The following is a 15,901-nucleotide window of genomic DNA, read 5'->3' as shown; positions in this document are numbered from 1 at the left end:
ACCAGACCCAGCTGGGATCACAGTGAGCTCTGTAGGCCGTAGAGTTACTTATTTCCATTGCCAGTCTCCATGCAATTACACCTCATCCAGGTGACAATAGTTACACCTTGAAAGGGTTAATCAGCCCCTCCCGTCCCATGCTCTACCCTGAACCTGCTCAGCCTACTAGATGCAGCAACTGCTCCACATTTTGAGGCTCAGGGAGTTCATTACATTCCCCAAAGCGACACATTCTCTTTTGGTTTTTGGTTTTGTAACTTCATTTTTATTCATTGCAAGTCTAGACAGCAGAAAGCCAAATAAATGAGCTGGAGCCGGGGGATTGGGGTGGAGGAGAAATGACTGAACATCTGAATGCCCAGCATTTGGTTCCAGTGCCTCGCTGGTTAATAGCTCAGTGCACAAGCAAGCTGGCAGCTCGGCAGGACACCAGCTCTGGGAGCCTCTCTGTCCCTATCTAGGGGTGGATTATGTACAGAGCAGGCCTGCTTGTCCTTTTCTGACAAGCTGTCATTTCGAAAATAGGGCTGAATCAAAAATGGGGCTGGAAAACATCAAACCAAAATGAAAGGAAATGAAAATTTGTGTTTGATTTCAACATGAAAATATTCATTTTGTTTCTAATTGAAAATTTTGTTTTGTTGCATTTCAAATTAAATTGCCCATTTCATATCGAGGTGATGCTTTTGTTTATGGTTCGACCTGAAGTTTTCATTTTGTACCAACTTGAGATTTTCACTTTTTTTCTAATTAAAACTCCCCTTTTGTCTCACAGTGAAAGCTTTGTTTCTTTTCCTTTTGGAATTCCAATTTTCCTTTGAAATTCAAATGTATTTTGTTTCATTTCAATCTGAAATTTTCAATTTGTAGTCAATGTAATTGTTCATTTTCTATTTGACTGAAATTTCGGTACACTTGGATTTGAAAATGTAATTTAGGTCAAATTCTTATTTAATTTCTTATTGCAATATTGTTTCCTTTCTAAATGAAATTCACATTTGGACTGTAATTGAAACAGTAGGTGAGGGGTTAAGAAACCTAGCTGGTTTGAAGATGGGGATTATAATACATGATTGCATGTCCTGGATTGGATGATGTTGTATGGTCCTATATTGTATGAAATATTTGTTTAGTTTCATACTGAAATTTTGGGTGTTTTCTAACTTAAATGTCATTTCCTTTCTAAATGAAGTACCACTTTGAATTCTCATTGGAAGTTTTCTTCAGTTTCTTATAGGAATTTCCATGTTTCTAACTGAATTCCACTCTTGTTTCTAATGTAGAGATATAGGACGATGAAGAGTTGGGCTTCATGTGTCAAGAACAGGGCAATTCCGGGTCATGAGGAGAATTCCAGCGGGTCCAAGCCTTGTAGATTTCACATTGTTGCCTTTATCCAGGGGATGAACTCAGAGATCCGTGTGTACACTTGAGGGGGTGAAGCATCAATAGGACCAAAAGAGACGATGCCCTGCACCACCCTGCCACACACCAGGGGCCCCCCAGAATCGCCCTGTGAAATGAAACAAGAAGTTAGATTAATCTCATCTGTCAGGGTTCTCTCCCCACTCTGAACTTTGGTGTACAGATGTGGGGACCTGCATGAAAGACCCCCTGAGCTTATTTCTACCAGCTTAGGTTAAAACTTCCCCAAGGCACAAATCCTTTCCTTGTCCTTGGACGGTATTGCTATTACCATCAAGTGATTCAGACAAAAATTCAGGAAAAAGGGCCACCTGGAGTCCCTGTTTCCCCAAAATATTCCCCCAAGCCTCTTCACCCCCCTTTCTGGGTAAGCTTGAGAATAATATACTCACCAATTAGTTACAATGTGAGCACAGACCAAACCCCTAGGTTTTTAGGACAATGAAAATTAATTAGGTTCTTAAAAGAAGAATTTTATTTAAAAAAAATGTAAAAGAATCACACCTGCAAAATCAGGATGGAAGGTAACTTTACAGGGTAAATAAAAAGATTTAAAACACAGAGGATTCCCCTCTGACTCTGTTTTCCAGTTACAAAACAGGAATGAAATTACCTCTTAGCATAGGGAAAATTCACAAGCTAAAACAAAAGATAATCTAAAGCATTTCCTTGCCTTTATTTACAATTTCTGTAATTTTAGATGTATCATTTCAGATATGTTACAGGAGATGGTTTACCTGCTTGGTCTCTCTCTCCATCCAGAGAAGGAACAAACAAAAAGAGCACACACACACACACACACAGATTTGAAAGTATCTTCTCTCCTTATTGGTCCTTTTGGTCAGGTGCCAACCAGGTTATTTGAGCTTCTTTACCCCTTACAGGTAAAGTGATTCTGTACCTCTGGCCAGGAGTGATTTTATGTTAGTGCATACATAAAGGTTGTTACCCTTCCCTTTATATTTATGACAGCATCTGATCAAGTTGCTTCCTTCTGTTGACATAGACCTGGGACTGGCCTCCCACCCCACCCCAGGCCCAGCTGGTCATAGTCTCCTCTCCTTAGGCTGGGCCAGTGTTGCCATTCCCTGTCCTGGACTGAGCATGACACTTATATTGAAAGATGATTTCCTGCCATGCTGGTCTCCTGCACACAGCATGGTCCCAGGTTTATACTTACTCGGAAAGCGCCTACTGCAGACCCTGTCCTCCATCACATCCAGATCCACCTCCATCAGCACATCTGAGGCCTTCCCAGGGAACACATTCATGTGACCCCAGCCAGCCATGCTGCACATGGACCCTGGCATAACTGTGTCCCCATTCCGGGCCAGGAGTATGGGCCAAACCTGGAAACTAAATCTGGCCTGCTGGGCCAGCTGCCATAGGGAGAGAGAAAAAAAGAACCAAGCTCAGCATAAAGGTCTGAGTCAGGAGAGGGAGAGACACATCTGAACCAGAGCAAAACAGACAGTTTGAGGTCATCATTGGAGTGATAGGTTGGGGGCGGTGCCTGAAGCAGTGTGAGGTCACTGGGGGCCGGGGGATGAGTTAGGGGCAGTGCCTACAGCAGTGTGAGGTCACTGGGGGTGGAGTGATGGGACAGGGCGGTACCTGCAACAGCATGATGTCATTGTTAGTGGTCACTTTGTTGTATTGCGGGTGGGGGATTGAGTGATGGACAGGGATCTTCATTGTGTTCATTGTGTTCCCAATTCCCAAGGTTAGGGGTTCCCAACCTGACAGTGATGATGCTGTAAAGCCAAGAGGAACACATGGTGTGTTAGAGGTAACAGCACACATGAGTTGGGGATGGGCCCATGTGGGTCTGACTCATGAATACTTCTTTTGGGGGCTCTTAGGAAGAGAACTAGGACTCAGCTTTCAGCCTGAAATAATATACATACCACTAGACACATGGCTGGTCTGATCTGACCTCAGGGCAGAGGACTGGCTGGATTATTGGGGCAGGGAATGGGACACGGGGCTCTTTTCTGCTAGAGATGCCAGTTGCAGCATAAAGCCCCTACCTTGTGATATTGGGGTCCCAGCCTGTGTCTCTACCAGCCCCTTGTATGTTCCCCTGAGCTCCTTCACTCCCCATTGTCTTCCTGGCCCCTGGGTCTCAGCTCCCTTGCAGCCCGGTGACCCCTCCCCAGTTAGATCCAGACAGGGGTCTATACACAGCTCCCCCTAGACCAGAGCCCTGTGAGCTCCTTCATGCACAGATCAGGACAATGGGGGACCTCCAAAGCTGGTGCAGTGGGCCGGACCCCCAGCTGGTGTCAATCAGCCATAGCTCCACTGATTTACCCAGCGCTGGATCTTGACAATGGTTTCCACAGACCCCTGGAGACAGGCCGATGCCCCGTGAGCAGATCAGATCCCTGGGCTCTGCTCTCCCAGCCTGTTGTACTCACAGCTCCTTCCCTGCAACCCATGACGGCGCCAGAGCTCACGGCTCCCCCGTCACCCGCTAACGCCTGACCTGCCCAACACAGAGGCGCTTACTCTCCATTGCAGTGAGCAGCCATCAGCACGAAGTTCTCTGACACCAGGAACCCTCCGCAGAAGGAGCTATTATTTCCACTTTGAATATCCAGATAAGTCATGGTAGGGGGTATGGAGTAGGGAGGGGCTTCCTGGCCCTTGATGATCTCACCTGTGGGGGGGCAGGGAACAGATTCATATAAAGAACCCCATCGTCTTCCTGGACCAGGCTGGGATCAATCTTCCCATCCCAAAGAGGAGTCCCCACAGCCTCAACCCTCCCCCTGTGATGCTCTCCCTGGGGGATTCCTGTACCAGGAACTCTGCCCCATGCAGTGCTCTCCCACTCACTGGACACCCCATGGGGCCAGAGGGTAAATCTACAGCTCTCACCTCGCTGGGTGGAGAATCACTGCCAAATGCACCAGGAGTGAGTTAGTAATTGCACTGCCTGGAGTTAACAGCTTTGTGGGCCAGTATCACCCAGTAACACATCCCCTGATGATGTTTCGCCTTCTCCATCAACCCCCAGTGACAAGCCAGGGCTGCTGCTGAGCTGCCCCTCCAAACCCTTTTTCAACAGAAAATCAGGTTTTCTAGATAATGAAAAAATTCCCAGAAAGTGTCTCCTTGCCTCAAACATTTCAGCATTTTTCTTGGCAAACTGATCATTCCCCCCAGCTTTCGGCATTTTTCAGCTGACAATTTGTACATTTTCGGTCACCAAAACAATTTATCTTTGGTCACACTAGAGATTAAGAAGGAGTGACAAGGTATGCAATGGAAACATACTGTCCCCCATCTGTTTAGCCCCGATGCCTTCACTATCCCTGACCGTTTACTGCTTTCATTTCTCCAAATATTTCCTAGACTGCCAAGATCTATGGCAACATTATATGCACAACTGCCCAGCATATTTGAACTAAACACCGATCGTCTAAAAAAGCATTGGGAGGAGGAACAAGACCAATTATTTTCTGCTAACCAAATGGAAATAAATAGTAGCCAGTGCTCCAAACTGCTCCTTGGAGCTACATGTCAGATTAATTCCACAGGAAATCATACACTGGAGGTCCTGGACCTTCCTTCCACTGTTCAAAAAAGATGCTGCTAAGTCAGACAAATATTGGTTCTGTGATTTGGCAGGTGCTGACTTCACCCATATGCTCTGGGAAGGTACCTAGATGCTGTCATAAACATACAGCTAAGGGTAGCATAAAATCCCACTTTACCCTGTAAAGGGTTGTAGTGAGGCAGTGTGGCTCCCTGCAACCCCGGAGGGGGAAGAGCCCATCCGGAGGCTGGAGTGAGCGGAGCTAGGGAGCTCTGAGCCCGCCCCATAGACGATCAGGCGGCGACCCGGAAGTATAAAGGCTCACCCTCAGAGCTCTATCAGGCCCCAGACGCCGGAGAGACCAGACGCCTCCAGCCTAGCCCGCGACTGGGAAAACCCTGCGGTCCAAGGCGGCCACCAGGACTGGCCGGGCCTGCCATGCGCTCGCTACCCGGAGGAGCTGCCGGACCTGCTGCCCTCCCACTACCCAGAGGAACCTATGGTACTGGACCCCCCCAGCGGACAACACCCAGATCCAGGTACTACCCAAGGGGGAGTCTGGAAGTAGCCTGGGATCAGCCAACCCTAGTCTGGATGCAGCACTGCCAGAGCCCATGTCAGTGTGTTGCGACCAGGATCCCCACTGACAGCAGCGGGTCTTCTGTCGTTGCTAGGTCCCCAGGCTGGGACGCAGTGAAGTGGGAGGGCCTGCGTCCCCCCGCCACCCAATTCGTGGGTGGCAGTCTCCCCCTCTCCCGGGACTTTGGAGGCTTGGGCCTACCATTGTTGCCCCACCCTGACCCAGGACCTGGGCTTATCACTACTGTTTATATCATACTGTGGTTGCTCAGCCCCTGCCAAGGGCCTGAGCACCTGACTCCTTGTTGCCCCGCCCTGACCCAGGGCTTGGGATCACAGTGTCTGTTACAGGTAATGCAAGGGCTGCCGAGGGAGACCCCGTGGCCAGACTAATTCCCCCAACGTCAACCATATGTAGTGAGTTGGTGTGGCTCCCCACCGCCCCGGAGAGAGACAAGCCCCCGCAAACCCTTGTATACGGGTTAATTCCTCTTTTACCTATAAAGGGTTAAGAAGCTCAGATAACCTGGTTGGCACATGACCAAAAGGAACAATAAGGGGAGAAGATACTTTCAAATCTGTGGGGGAAGGTTTTTTGTCTGTGTCTCCCAGAGTCAACAAGGAACCAGGGCAGGGAAAATACATCTCCCTAAGCCATATCTGAACTAAGCATCTAATATTACAAAAATAGTAAGTAATAGCAAGAAAATGCGTTAGATTATCTTTTGGGTTAGCTTGTGAATTTTCCCTGTGCTAAGAGGGAGGTTTATCCCTGTTTTTGTAACTCGGTCTACATCGAGGGATAGGCCAGTGTAGCTAATGTCTCTTAAGGGTGTGGATTTTTCACACCCCTGAGAGATGTAGCTATGCCCATGTAAGTTCCCACTGTTGACTAGCCCTGAATCTTTTTCAGGGATCTCAGACTGCTATAAAATTGTGGCCTGGGATTGGAACTTTTCAAAATCTGGTTAGCCATGTTTAATTCCTTGTGCTCAATGTTGGCACCAGGGGGCGCTACTACCCCTGAAATGGATCTTTAATGGCTCCCATTGGAGCAGATTACTGTCATACCAATGAAAAAGGTCCACAAGAATTATCTTGCATGCGCAGCAGTTTATTGAGAAGGAATTACACAAGCGGTAAAGGGTTACATTATGCACATAACTCCTATGTTAAACATTAAGAACTATACATTAAGAGCTATACATTCCTCTTAGCGAGGCTCTCTTTCACAAACATACACAAACAGGCCCTGCGCTAGCTTCACACAATCCCTGCTTCGAAAACAAAGAAGGTGGTCACCAATTCTATGGATGGCTTCTTCTCTCCAGGTCTGGTCTCCTCAGCCCTCTGGTCTGTCTCAGATTCCCTGGAGGCAAGGCCTTGGCTGCCTGGAAACCCTTCTGGTCACAATCCTACTCAAGCCCATGGAGCAGAGTTTTGGCTACTCTGTCTAGCAGTTTCTTCAAGCCTCAATTAAGGAATCCCCAACAGTAATTTAATTGGTTTGACTTTTATACTTTTTCCTCAAAGGATTCACATGTCTTAAAAGCATGCTCAATAGGAATGTGGTTATTAATTTTTACCAAATACTTTAGGAGGACACTGCAGAGTGGTGCCAACTGAACATTACCCCACATTCACTCCCTGATGAATCATTCACTTTAGCCCTGTCCTAACTACAAAGGGAAGGGTAACAGCTCTCCTGTGTACAGTATTCTAAAATCCCTCCTGGCCAGAGACTCCAAAATCCTTTTACCTGTAAAGGGTTAAGAAGCTCAGGTAACCTGGCTGACACCTGACCCAAAGGACCAATAAGGGGACAAGATTCTTTCAAATCGGGGCGGGGGGGGGAAGGCTTTTGTTTGTGCTCTTTGTTTGGGAAGTCGTTCGCTCTTGGGACTGAGAGGGACCAGACATCAATCCAGGTTCTCCCCATCTTTCTAAACAAGTCTCTCATATTTCAAGCTTGTAAGTAAACAGCCAGGCAAGGCGTGTTAGTTTTACTTTGTTTTCTCAACTTGTAAATGTACCTTTTACTAGAGTGTTTATCTCTGTTTGCTGTACTTTGAACCTGAGGCTAGAGGGGGGTCCTCTGAGCTCTTTAAGTTTGATTACCCTGTAAAGTTATTTTCCATACTGATTTTACAGAGATGATTTTTACCTCTCTTCTTTAATTAAAAGCCTTCTTTTTAAGAAACTGATTGATTTTTCCTTGTTTTAAGATCCAAGGGGGGTGGATCTTGATCCACCAGGAGTGGGTGGGAGGAAGGAAGGGGGATGGTTAATTTCTCCTTGCTTTAAGATCCAAGGGGTTTGGATCTGTATTCACCAGGGAATTGGTGAAGAGTTTCTCAAGGCTTCCCAGGGAAGGGAACTAGCTTTGGGAATGGTGGCAGCGGACCAGATCTAAGCTGGTAGTTAAGCTTAGCAGTTTCCATGCAGGCCCCCACATTTGTACCCTAAAGTTCAGAGTGGAGAAGCAGCCTTGACAAGCCCCCTGCGTGATGTCTTTCTATAGGGTCAAGATGCCCCGGTCAGCCCGTGCTCCACTCAAGATGTTCTACATGTGTTGTTTGCTTTCAAGTGGACATATTTGCTGATGCAAAGATCAGTATTCATCATACACGCAGCATGGAGCCAGTCAGTTTCACTTCTGGCATCTGCCTGATGCTAAGAAAAGGATTCTTCTCCCAGAATCCTCTTTTACAGTTCAGTCATGTCAAGCCATGTTGTCACCGTTCATTCAGTACAGTCACACCAGTATGGCACCATCCCAACACTCAATACTGTACTGTACACGATATTCAAAAAATAGACACACCAGTGTATTTTGTAAGAGAAGAGTCTTACATTATTAATCCCTCACCACATCTTCTGTTATTATAGCTTCACTGAGAAGTGGAGTGAGCCCACCAGGTTTTTGTTGTTTGTTGTTGTTTTTAAAGAGATGTGTATTAAATAAATTCTACTGTGCTCCGTTTTTCAGGTGTGCAGTGGCTCACTTCTAAAGGTTCAGTTCTTAGATCCATAAGACAAACAGGAACCAGCAATCAGCATACTCATTGAAAATTAACATTTGTGTGGCATGGATTTAACACCGCAGACCACGAGTGCATGAAGTAAAGGAAAAAACTGACACACCCTATTTCAAAGACACTGTATTGTGCAGGAAAGCTTCCAGCATCACTGCACCATTACGCTTCCCACTGAGAGTAACTTTAGCACTGGCTGAAAATGAATATAGGGCTCAGGAAAGATGTAGGGGATTAGTAAAACTATGTAGCATTCCATTATATTTCTGGGGTACAAGTAAACCTTAACTCAGACTAGACACACAGCTGAGAGATGCTTGGATGAGAGCCAAACCCTTTGTACAACAGACCTTTTTCTATAACGACCTTTATTAAGTTTATTTATTTTAAGTTAGAGAATACCTTTTACTGAACTAACCAAAAGCATAGAGGATGTTGCTACTTAGAATCATGCTCTTCAGGCTACAGAAACCAAGCATTGTAGAAACAGACACAGGCATGAATTCAGACCAAATTCAATTAAAATAAAATAGAAGGGTCAGAAGAGAATAGTTAAAATAAATCAAATACAGCTGTAGACTGACATGCCTCCTCTTGACAGCTGCCAGAATTACTATGACAGGAGGCTTTACTGAAACCCTTTAAGGTGAAAAAACCTAGGTTGTTTTGATATAAAATAGCAGTTGCTCCTCAATGATTTTTACATTTTCCTTGTTTTATAAAACAGATGCTCCAGGACACTCTAGCATCCTTAAAGGCCCCAACAGAGCAACCTTCCTTCTGCTAAGGACTTGGATTCAGCTATTTGAAGAGTTTGTGCTGTTCAGTCGGTTGTCTAAACATTGTTGGGAATAAGGGGTCTTGTTCAAAGGCAGTGCAAACATGACACCCCCACAAAGCAAATGAGCATGCTGCCCTCAGCACTCCCACACCCTGCCTGGTCAGCAGAGATCAAATCCCTGCACGGGATCAAGTGTTCCCTTCCCAATGGGTTTTGTGCTCCATTCCCTCTGATAAGTAATTCTTTCTGTCCAGGTTTGCAGTTAGACTAAAGGTTTGGACTAATGGAGAAGCCACCTAGCATTCTATTACATAGTTATTTTAACCCTACTGTTAAGATTTGTTTCAAAACCTACTATGAGGTATATAAATCCAACAATATTTATCTAGAAAAGCACAAACTAGTAATAAAAATTCCTACCATTTTCACCTTGTAGGTATTCTCAGTAAGCCCTCCAAACAAGATCTCAGAAAGCTAAATAAAAAAATATTTTAAGACTATTCTTTGGAAACTGAAGGGAAATCCCATTTGGAAGAGAAGAGGAATAAGACTGAATTGTTAGGTAGATATAATCAATAGTAACATAAAAGCTACTGGGAACTGTTAGTCTTGAACCAACAAAACTACAGCAAAATGTAATGCATTTATCTAACACCACACAGCACCACAGGAGCCAACAAAGATGATTTCCTCTCTAAGCAACACCAAGTTTGAATATTGTTCCTGCCAACGTATTTACATTGACTTATATGCCAATGCCTCTGTCCTATAATCGTCTGCTTTCACTGCTGCACTGAACTAGATGAACTCCGCCCCCCCCTTTTTTTTTATATAAAAGAGGCTCTCGTCTCAAATTGTTTTCTAAACCAGATTTGAGCGTTTAATTGGACAAACCAGATAAGGTGTCTTAAACCCATTTTAACTAAACCTAATTTTAATTGAATTTAACATTCAATTCAGTTTGCATGGCACTTTCTAGTTCAAATGACGTTACTGGTCTTATCAGACACTGACAAAGATTTCATATTAAAGACAAAATAGTGGTTCCAAGAGCAGGTATTCGGAGAGTAAAAGCAAAGACAATAATTCAACCATTGTTAGAATCTACAAAGTTTTACCCCTTCCAAAACAATTTCCAGGTCCACTGACATCAGGATCCTTTGCAAATTTCATCAGATTCTCCCCCCGAGGTTTGCAAATTGATGAATCTGGTCTTTTACTCCACCCCACTGACTAAGCAATAGTGTTTTTAATAGCTCATTTCACGTGGACTCGGCTATGGATGCTCAGAAAAATCTTCCAACGTCAACTCCGGAAAGAGAAGCATTTTGCATCGTCACCAAGTTTGCTACTTGACGGTGTGAAGAAGGCGGCAGAAGTTTCTTCTCAACAGACCATGATTAATTTCAGGTCTGATGTAAACAGAAGAGCGCAGGGGAATGAATTAGCACATGAAATGGAAAAAAAAAATCAAACATGGGGCAGGAGGATCACTGACAGGATACAACCTTGTCCCTGGATTTGAAGAAGGTATTACAAAAAGAAAGATGTGCATTACCTGAAAGTGTTCTCTATGTAGGAAGATATTTTAAATCCTCTGTACCCTCTACACATCTGGATTTTGTCCAGGGAAGTTAGAACATTTGCAGACAGTATACTGCTCTCGACTGACATTCTGAAGCCCTATTCCAAGACTAATGATCAGGAGGAGCAGACTTACTGTTTTCATTCTTCAATACAAAATTACTTTTGCTTACGTTGTAGGTATTGTGGAACTAATTTTGAAGTGTGACTCTACAACTGACAGTAGATGTATAGATCCCTTCTCCCTCCTAACACACGTATCAGGTTTAAATGCCCACTTATGAAACCCCCCAAGCAGTCACATATTCCATGGCAAAACCACAGAACCCTGAGACATTCCCGGGTTGGAAATTCTGTGACATCTTCAACTAGATTAACAAATTAAGATTTTACTGAATATCAAATTGAATAATACAATCAGAATATACCCTCAGAATATACCCTCAGTTGAATTCCGTATTGGACAGGCTAGTTCATAATTGTCACTGTGGGACAACATGCACCTTTCTCAGTGGCCAGTACCATATCCTTGTGGCTGAGGATGGGTGCGGGACTTGGACGGAGTACTGGTGTGATTGATATGGCACCAGTAAGTTAGAGAGGCAAACTGCTGGATTTGTCAGAGACTTTACTGATAGCCTAGAAAATTTCCCAAGTCTCCCCGTGCGTGCACTGTACACACGATGTGCGATTAAAAGGAGTATTATCAAGCAGGTCCGAAGGTCGGGTAATAAAGGTGTATGTTGAAGCAAACGTAGATGCAAAATCAAGAGGGGTGTAGAGAAGGGAGGGAAAGTTCAGAAAGAGTCTATGCAGCATCTTGAAGGCTGCAAAGGAGCACTTTGTACTGGACTCCGCAGTGTGCAAGAAATGCATGGAGATTTAAGGGTGGGCATGAGGCGCGCACTCCCATCGGTGGCTGTCGGAAGCTCTGCAATTCCTTGTGAACCTGTGCTTCCCATGTTTGCAGTCCTTTGTATTTAGCCTGTCTTTAGTGTTGGCGTTGCCCATTGATGACCTTAATTGAAGTGGCCTGACGGACCTGTTAGCCCCGAGCCTGCCTCCATTTGGCTGGTGATTTCAGTTTCTAATGCGGGATGTTCTAAATGGAAGTCTACTTCATTACGAGGCCGTTTCAAGAGCTCTTTGGTAGGAAACCCTCCACGTTTCCTGTTGTCGCTGTTTGCTGATCAGACTGATCAGCAGCAATCAGCTAATGTTAAAATTGCTGTCGTGTCAGGAATTCTCTTGTCAGGAAGGGGCGGGGGCGGGGAGGAAGAAATGTCAGCTTTCTATGTAACATCTTGTCTCATTTGTAGTGGGTAGGCCATTAAAAGCCGCTGTCACCTGTGCCCGTAGATGTGAATATTCCACAAATCCATCACTACAGTGACATTGCAATTCCCCTGTGGCACCTCTGCTTACCTTTTTGATTCATTTGACTTCAGTCCCTGCATGTGAAATGAACCGATGAACAAGCCATCTGCTACCAAAGATTACAGCCCAGATATCTTTCACTTCTGGTGCTGCTTGTTCTCACGTCACTTACCTTCTGCTCCTAGGGACAGTGATTCTTCTGTGTGTTCATAATATTTCCCCTGGCCATTTCCCCCTTCTTGTGAATACTGTTTGCTGTTTTGCTTTGGTGCCCATCCCGGCCCCTGATACTTCTGTCATGTGCTCTACTGTGGGAATACATTTTAGATGCACATCAGCTAGGAATTGGGTCTATTTAAATTGTTTAAATCTTTCCTCCAACAGGCGAGATGTCCCAGTTATTTAGGAAGGGCTTGAACTGGAAATTTGATGACGGCTTATAGCATTTTAAAAAAAGCAACTGAGCATCACAGCCCTTTGTAAGCCAAAGGGGCTGCTGGGGACAGCATGATTGAATGGCTAAGGCAATGGAACGAAGGTCAATTTTGTTCTGTTTCCAGCTCTTAGACCACGGGCAAGGCGCTTGCCCACTGTTTCCATTTCTCCTTCTGTAAAAGGGGGTGTGTGATCATGTGTATTGTTGTAGCACCTCGGAGGCCCAAGCCAATGAAAAATGTTTTTATCAATGGAAGAAAAGCACTGAGGGTCTGTCTACACAGCAACTAGACACCTGCAGATGGCCCGTGCCAGCCGACTGGGACTGTGTGGAACCCTGCGGGATGGGAGGGTCCCTGAGCCTGGAATCTACACAGCAATGAAACCGCCCTGCAGCCCGAGCCCTGAGTTGGCTGGCACGGGCCAGCCCTTTGCTGTGTGGGCACACCCTGAGCTATCATAAAGCTCCCCCCTCATTAACACTTCTCTTGCTTAAAATATCTTCCTCCCTTACGGTGACATTAGCATCATTGTTCTGTTGATTTTAAGATTGGATTTGACGCATTGCTGCATTCGGTATCCTATCCTTATGTCCGTATGCATTGAGCTAACCGAAAATGCCTTAGGACTGTGTGAGCTAGTGTTTTGGCAAGACTTTCACAGCTGATTGCAATCTACATCGAGACCATTGAACCCAGTTCACATGCATCACTGAGATTAAAAGCTTCTTATTCTGAAGTAGGCTGCCAGCCTCCTTCCAGGTATACTTCACTATCACATCTTTGAATTCAGACACTATTGATCTAATAAATACAGGAAGTTTATTTCAGAGCTAAGGATTATAAATAGCTCACCGCCAATGTTGTACATGGTTGTAACGATCCCAGCTCGTAATGCACAATTGTCAATCGATTGTAAACTGTAATTGCTGGGGACGTGGCGTTTCAATGAATTTAAATACCCTGTCCCCATTCCCTTTGGTGCTTTAAAAATCCCTGGCAATTACCCACTACATTGGTTAATAGGCAGCAGTCTGGGATCAATAGGGGATTGGCAATCAACCAATGCAATCCAGCTGAGTTGTCTGCAAAAGTCAAAATGGTAAATGGTAAGTGGCGAGGGGAATTGGAAATGACATGTCCAGAGCAATCAGGTTCCGATAACATGAATGTAAAAGCTGTGCAGATCTCCAATTCCCTGGATGATTTTCTCCCACTGGTATAATTGTAATAGAACAGTGTGTTTATGGACCATTTTTCATGGCACAAGTGACCACCTCTTCAAAATTATAACTTTTCTGTCATATTTTATCCAAATAAATCCTTAAATCTCATTTGATGAAAAAACAATTTGTGATTTCTTGTGCCTCACAGTTTCAAGGGAATGTTTGAGGAGTAACTTCTGAGCTTTTAAGTGATGCAGGAAAATAGTTTTCCCGGATGATGTGCATCAATTACTGGGTGTGTGTACTGAAACTGCGATGGTACAAACTCGATCATACTTCGTTTTAAGTGCCTGCCTCCCACGTGCATGACCCCTTCTGCTTCATAGTCTGTGCCAACTTGTATTTAGCTCAGACATGCTGCTTCCTTCCCCAGAACTAAAGAAGAGTTCTGTGTACCTCAAAAGCTTGTATTTTCCACCAGCAGAAGTTGGTCCAATAAAAGTTAGTACCTCACCCACCGTCTCTCTCATAAGTGAATGAGCCAGGTTCACTTCACTTGTAAACCAAATATATTACTGAAATCTTGGCTAACCATGTAATGCTTTGCTTCTATATAGCACATCTGAGTGGACTAGTCTAATATACTTTAGAAGCAATTAAGGATGGTAACGTCCACCTCTAGAGTAGAATGCCGCAGCTATTTACCAATGCACAGCACATTTGGGACAGGAAGTGGAGTATAGTACTGTATACAGACGAAACTGCGGGGGAAAACCAGGTAGGCAGGAAATAATTACCTGATGCTATTTTAGCATTATGCATTTTAAAAGCACTGGAAACATTCAATAATTTCTCAGTGCATGAGGGAAGTGATTTCCCATTCTCAGATGGAAAAATCAGCAGAGAACTTGATTTATTCAAGGCCACAAGTCAGTGCTAGAGTCAGGATTAGCATGCCGAGCTCCCAGCCCAGCTCGGCCTGAAATGTGACCAGTGTTCGCACCTCTGCACTGACGGATAAAGCTATGGGAACTTTAACTTTTGTGTGAGGACCTTGCTTTTAAATCTCACCTAAATCCAGTAGGTCTAGCAAGACAGTGCCTCCTGGTGCCGTGCTTGGATATTGGCTCTGCAGTGACTCAAAAGGAAAGAGGATTGGGACCCATGGATTAGAACCACCAATTGTCATTCCTCTGTGGATAATGCTGAGACATGGAATAAAGCACATAATGCTACAGCAATATTACAAGGCGTTGACTGTCTTGAACTCTCTATTAGTGCAGAATAATATGATTAGCGACAGTGCCCATCAACACTACTGAAACAGCCAAGCCCGGGTCCAGTCAGAGCACAGGTAAAATTTTGCAGTGCAAATGGGACCTCAGCAGCGCTCCATAACTAGGCAATACCTTGGTTATGGTTCCTGCTTGCAGCATGGCTGGGTCCTGTCCGGATGAGAGATATTAACTGTGCCTGAATAAGTCCGGGGACAGAACTGGGCACCCTGGCTGTTGTGTTTGCAGGATAGGAGGGGGCCCTTCCTTTGCTTCAGTCCAGAATCTAGAACTTATTTTACAGATGGGGAAACTGAGGCAGAGAGCAGCCTGAATAGCTTGGGCTACACAGGAGATCTGTGGCAGAGCTAGGAACAGAACCCAGCCCTGCTCCTGGAGAGGAAACGCGGCCTGGGGGTTAGAGCGCTGGCCTGGGAGTTGGGACCCCAGGGCTCAGTTCCCTGCTCTGCCACAGATTTCCTGTGTGACCTTGGGCAAGCCACTTAGGCACAGTCCCTCCAAGGTGCTCAACCTCCTCACTTCCACTGGAGTCAATCCTTTGAGGAGCTGGACCGAAGGGCAAGTCTATGCCGCAAGATTGTGGACTTCAGTTACGTTGACGTACGGCCGCCCCAGTAATTCCATTGCTTGTGCAGCTCCATGCTGCGCTCCTCGTGTGGGCGGTGCGGGTCCTCACCAGGC

General features: G+C 45.2%; 1 pseudogene; it reads right to left on the bottom strand.

The window, feature by feature from the left end:
* Nucleotides 1–242: 242 nt before the first annotated feature.
* LOC122173114 (cathepsin G-like) overlaps nucleotides 243–15,901 on the bottom strand; it is a 181,541-nt pseudogene continuing 165,882 nt past the window's right edge.

Source organism: Chrysemys picta, chromosome 13, assembly GCF_011386835.1.
Source record: "Chrysemys picta bellii isolate R12L10 chromosome 13, ASM1138683v2, whole genome shotgun sequence".
Lineage (NCBI taxonomy): Eukaryota > Metazoa > Chordata > Testudines > Emydidae > Chrysemys > Chrysemys picta.
The sequence above is the reverse complement of the archived record's forward strand: the minus strand, read 5'-3'. Positions and strand labels throughout refer to the sequence as shown.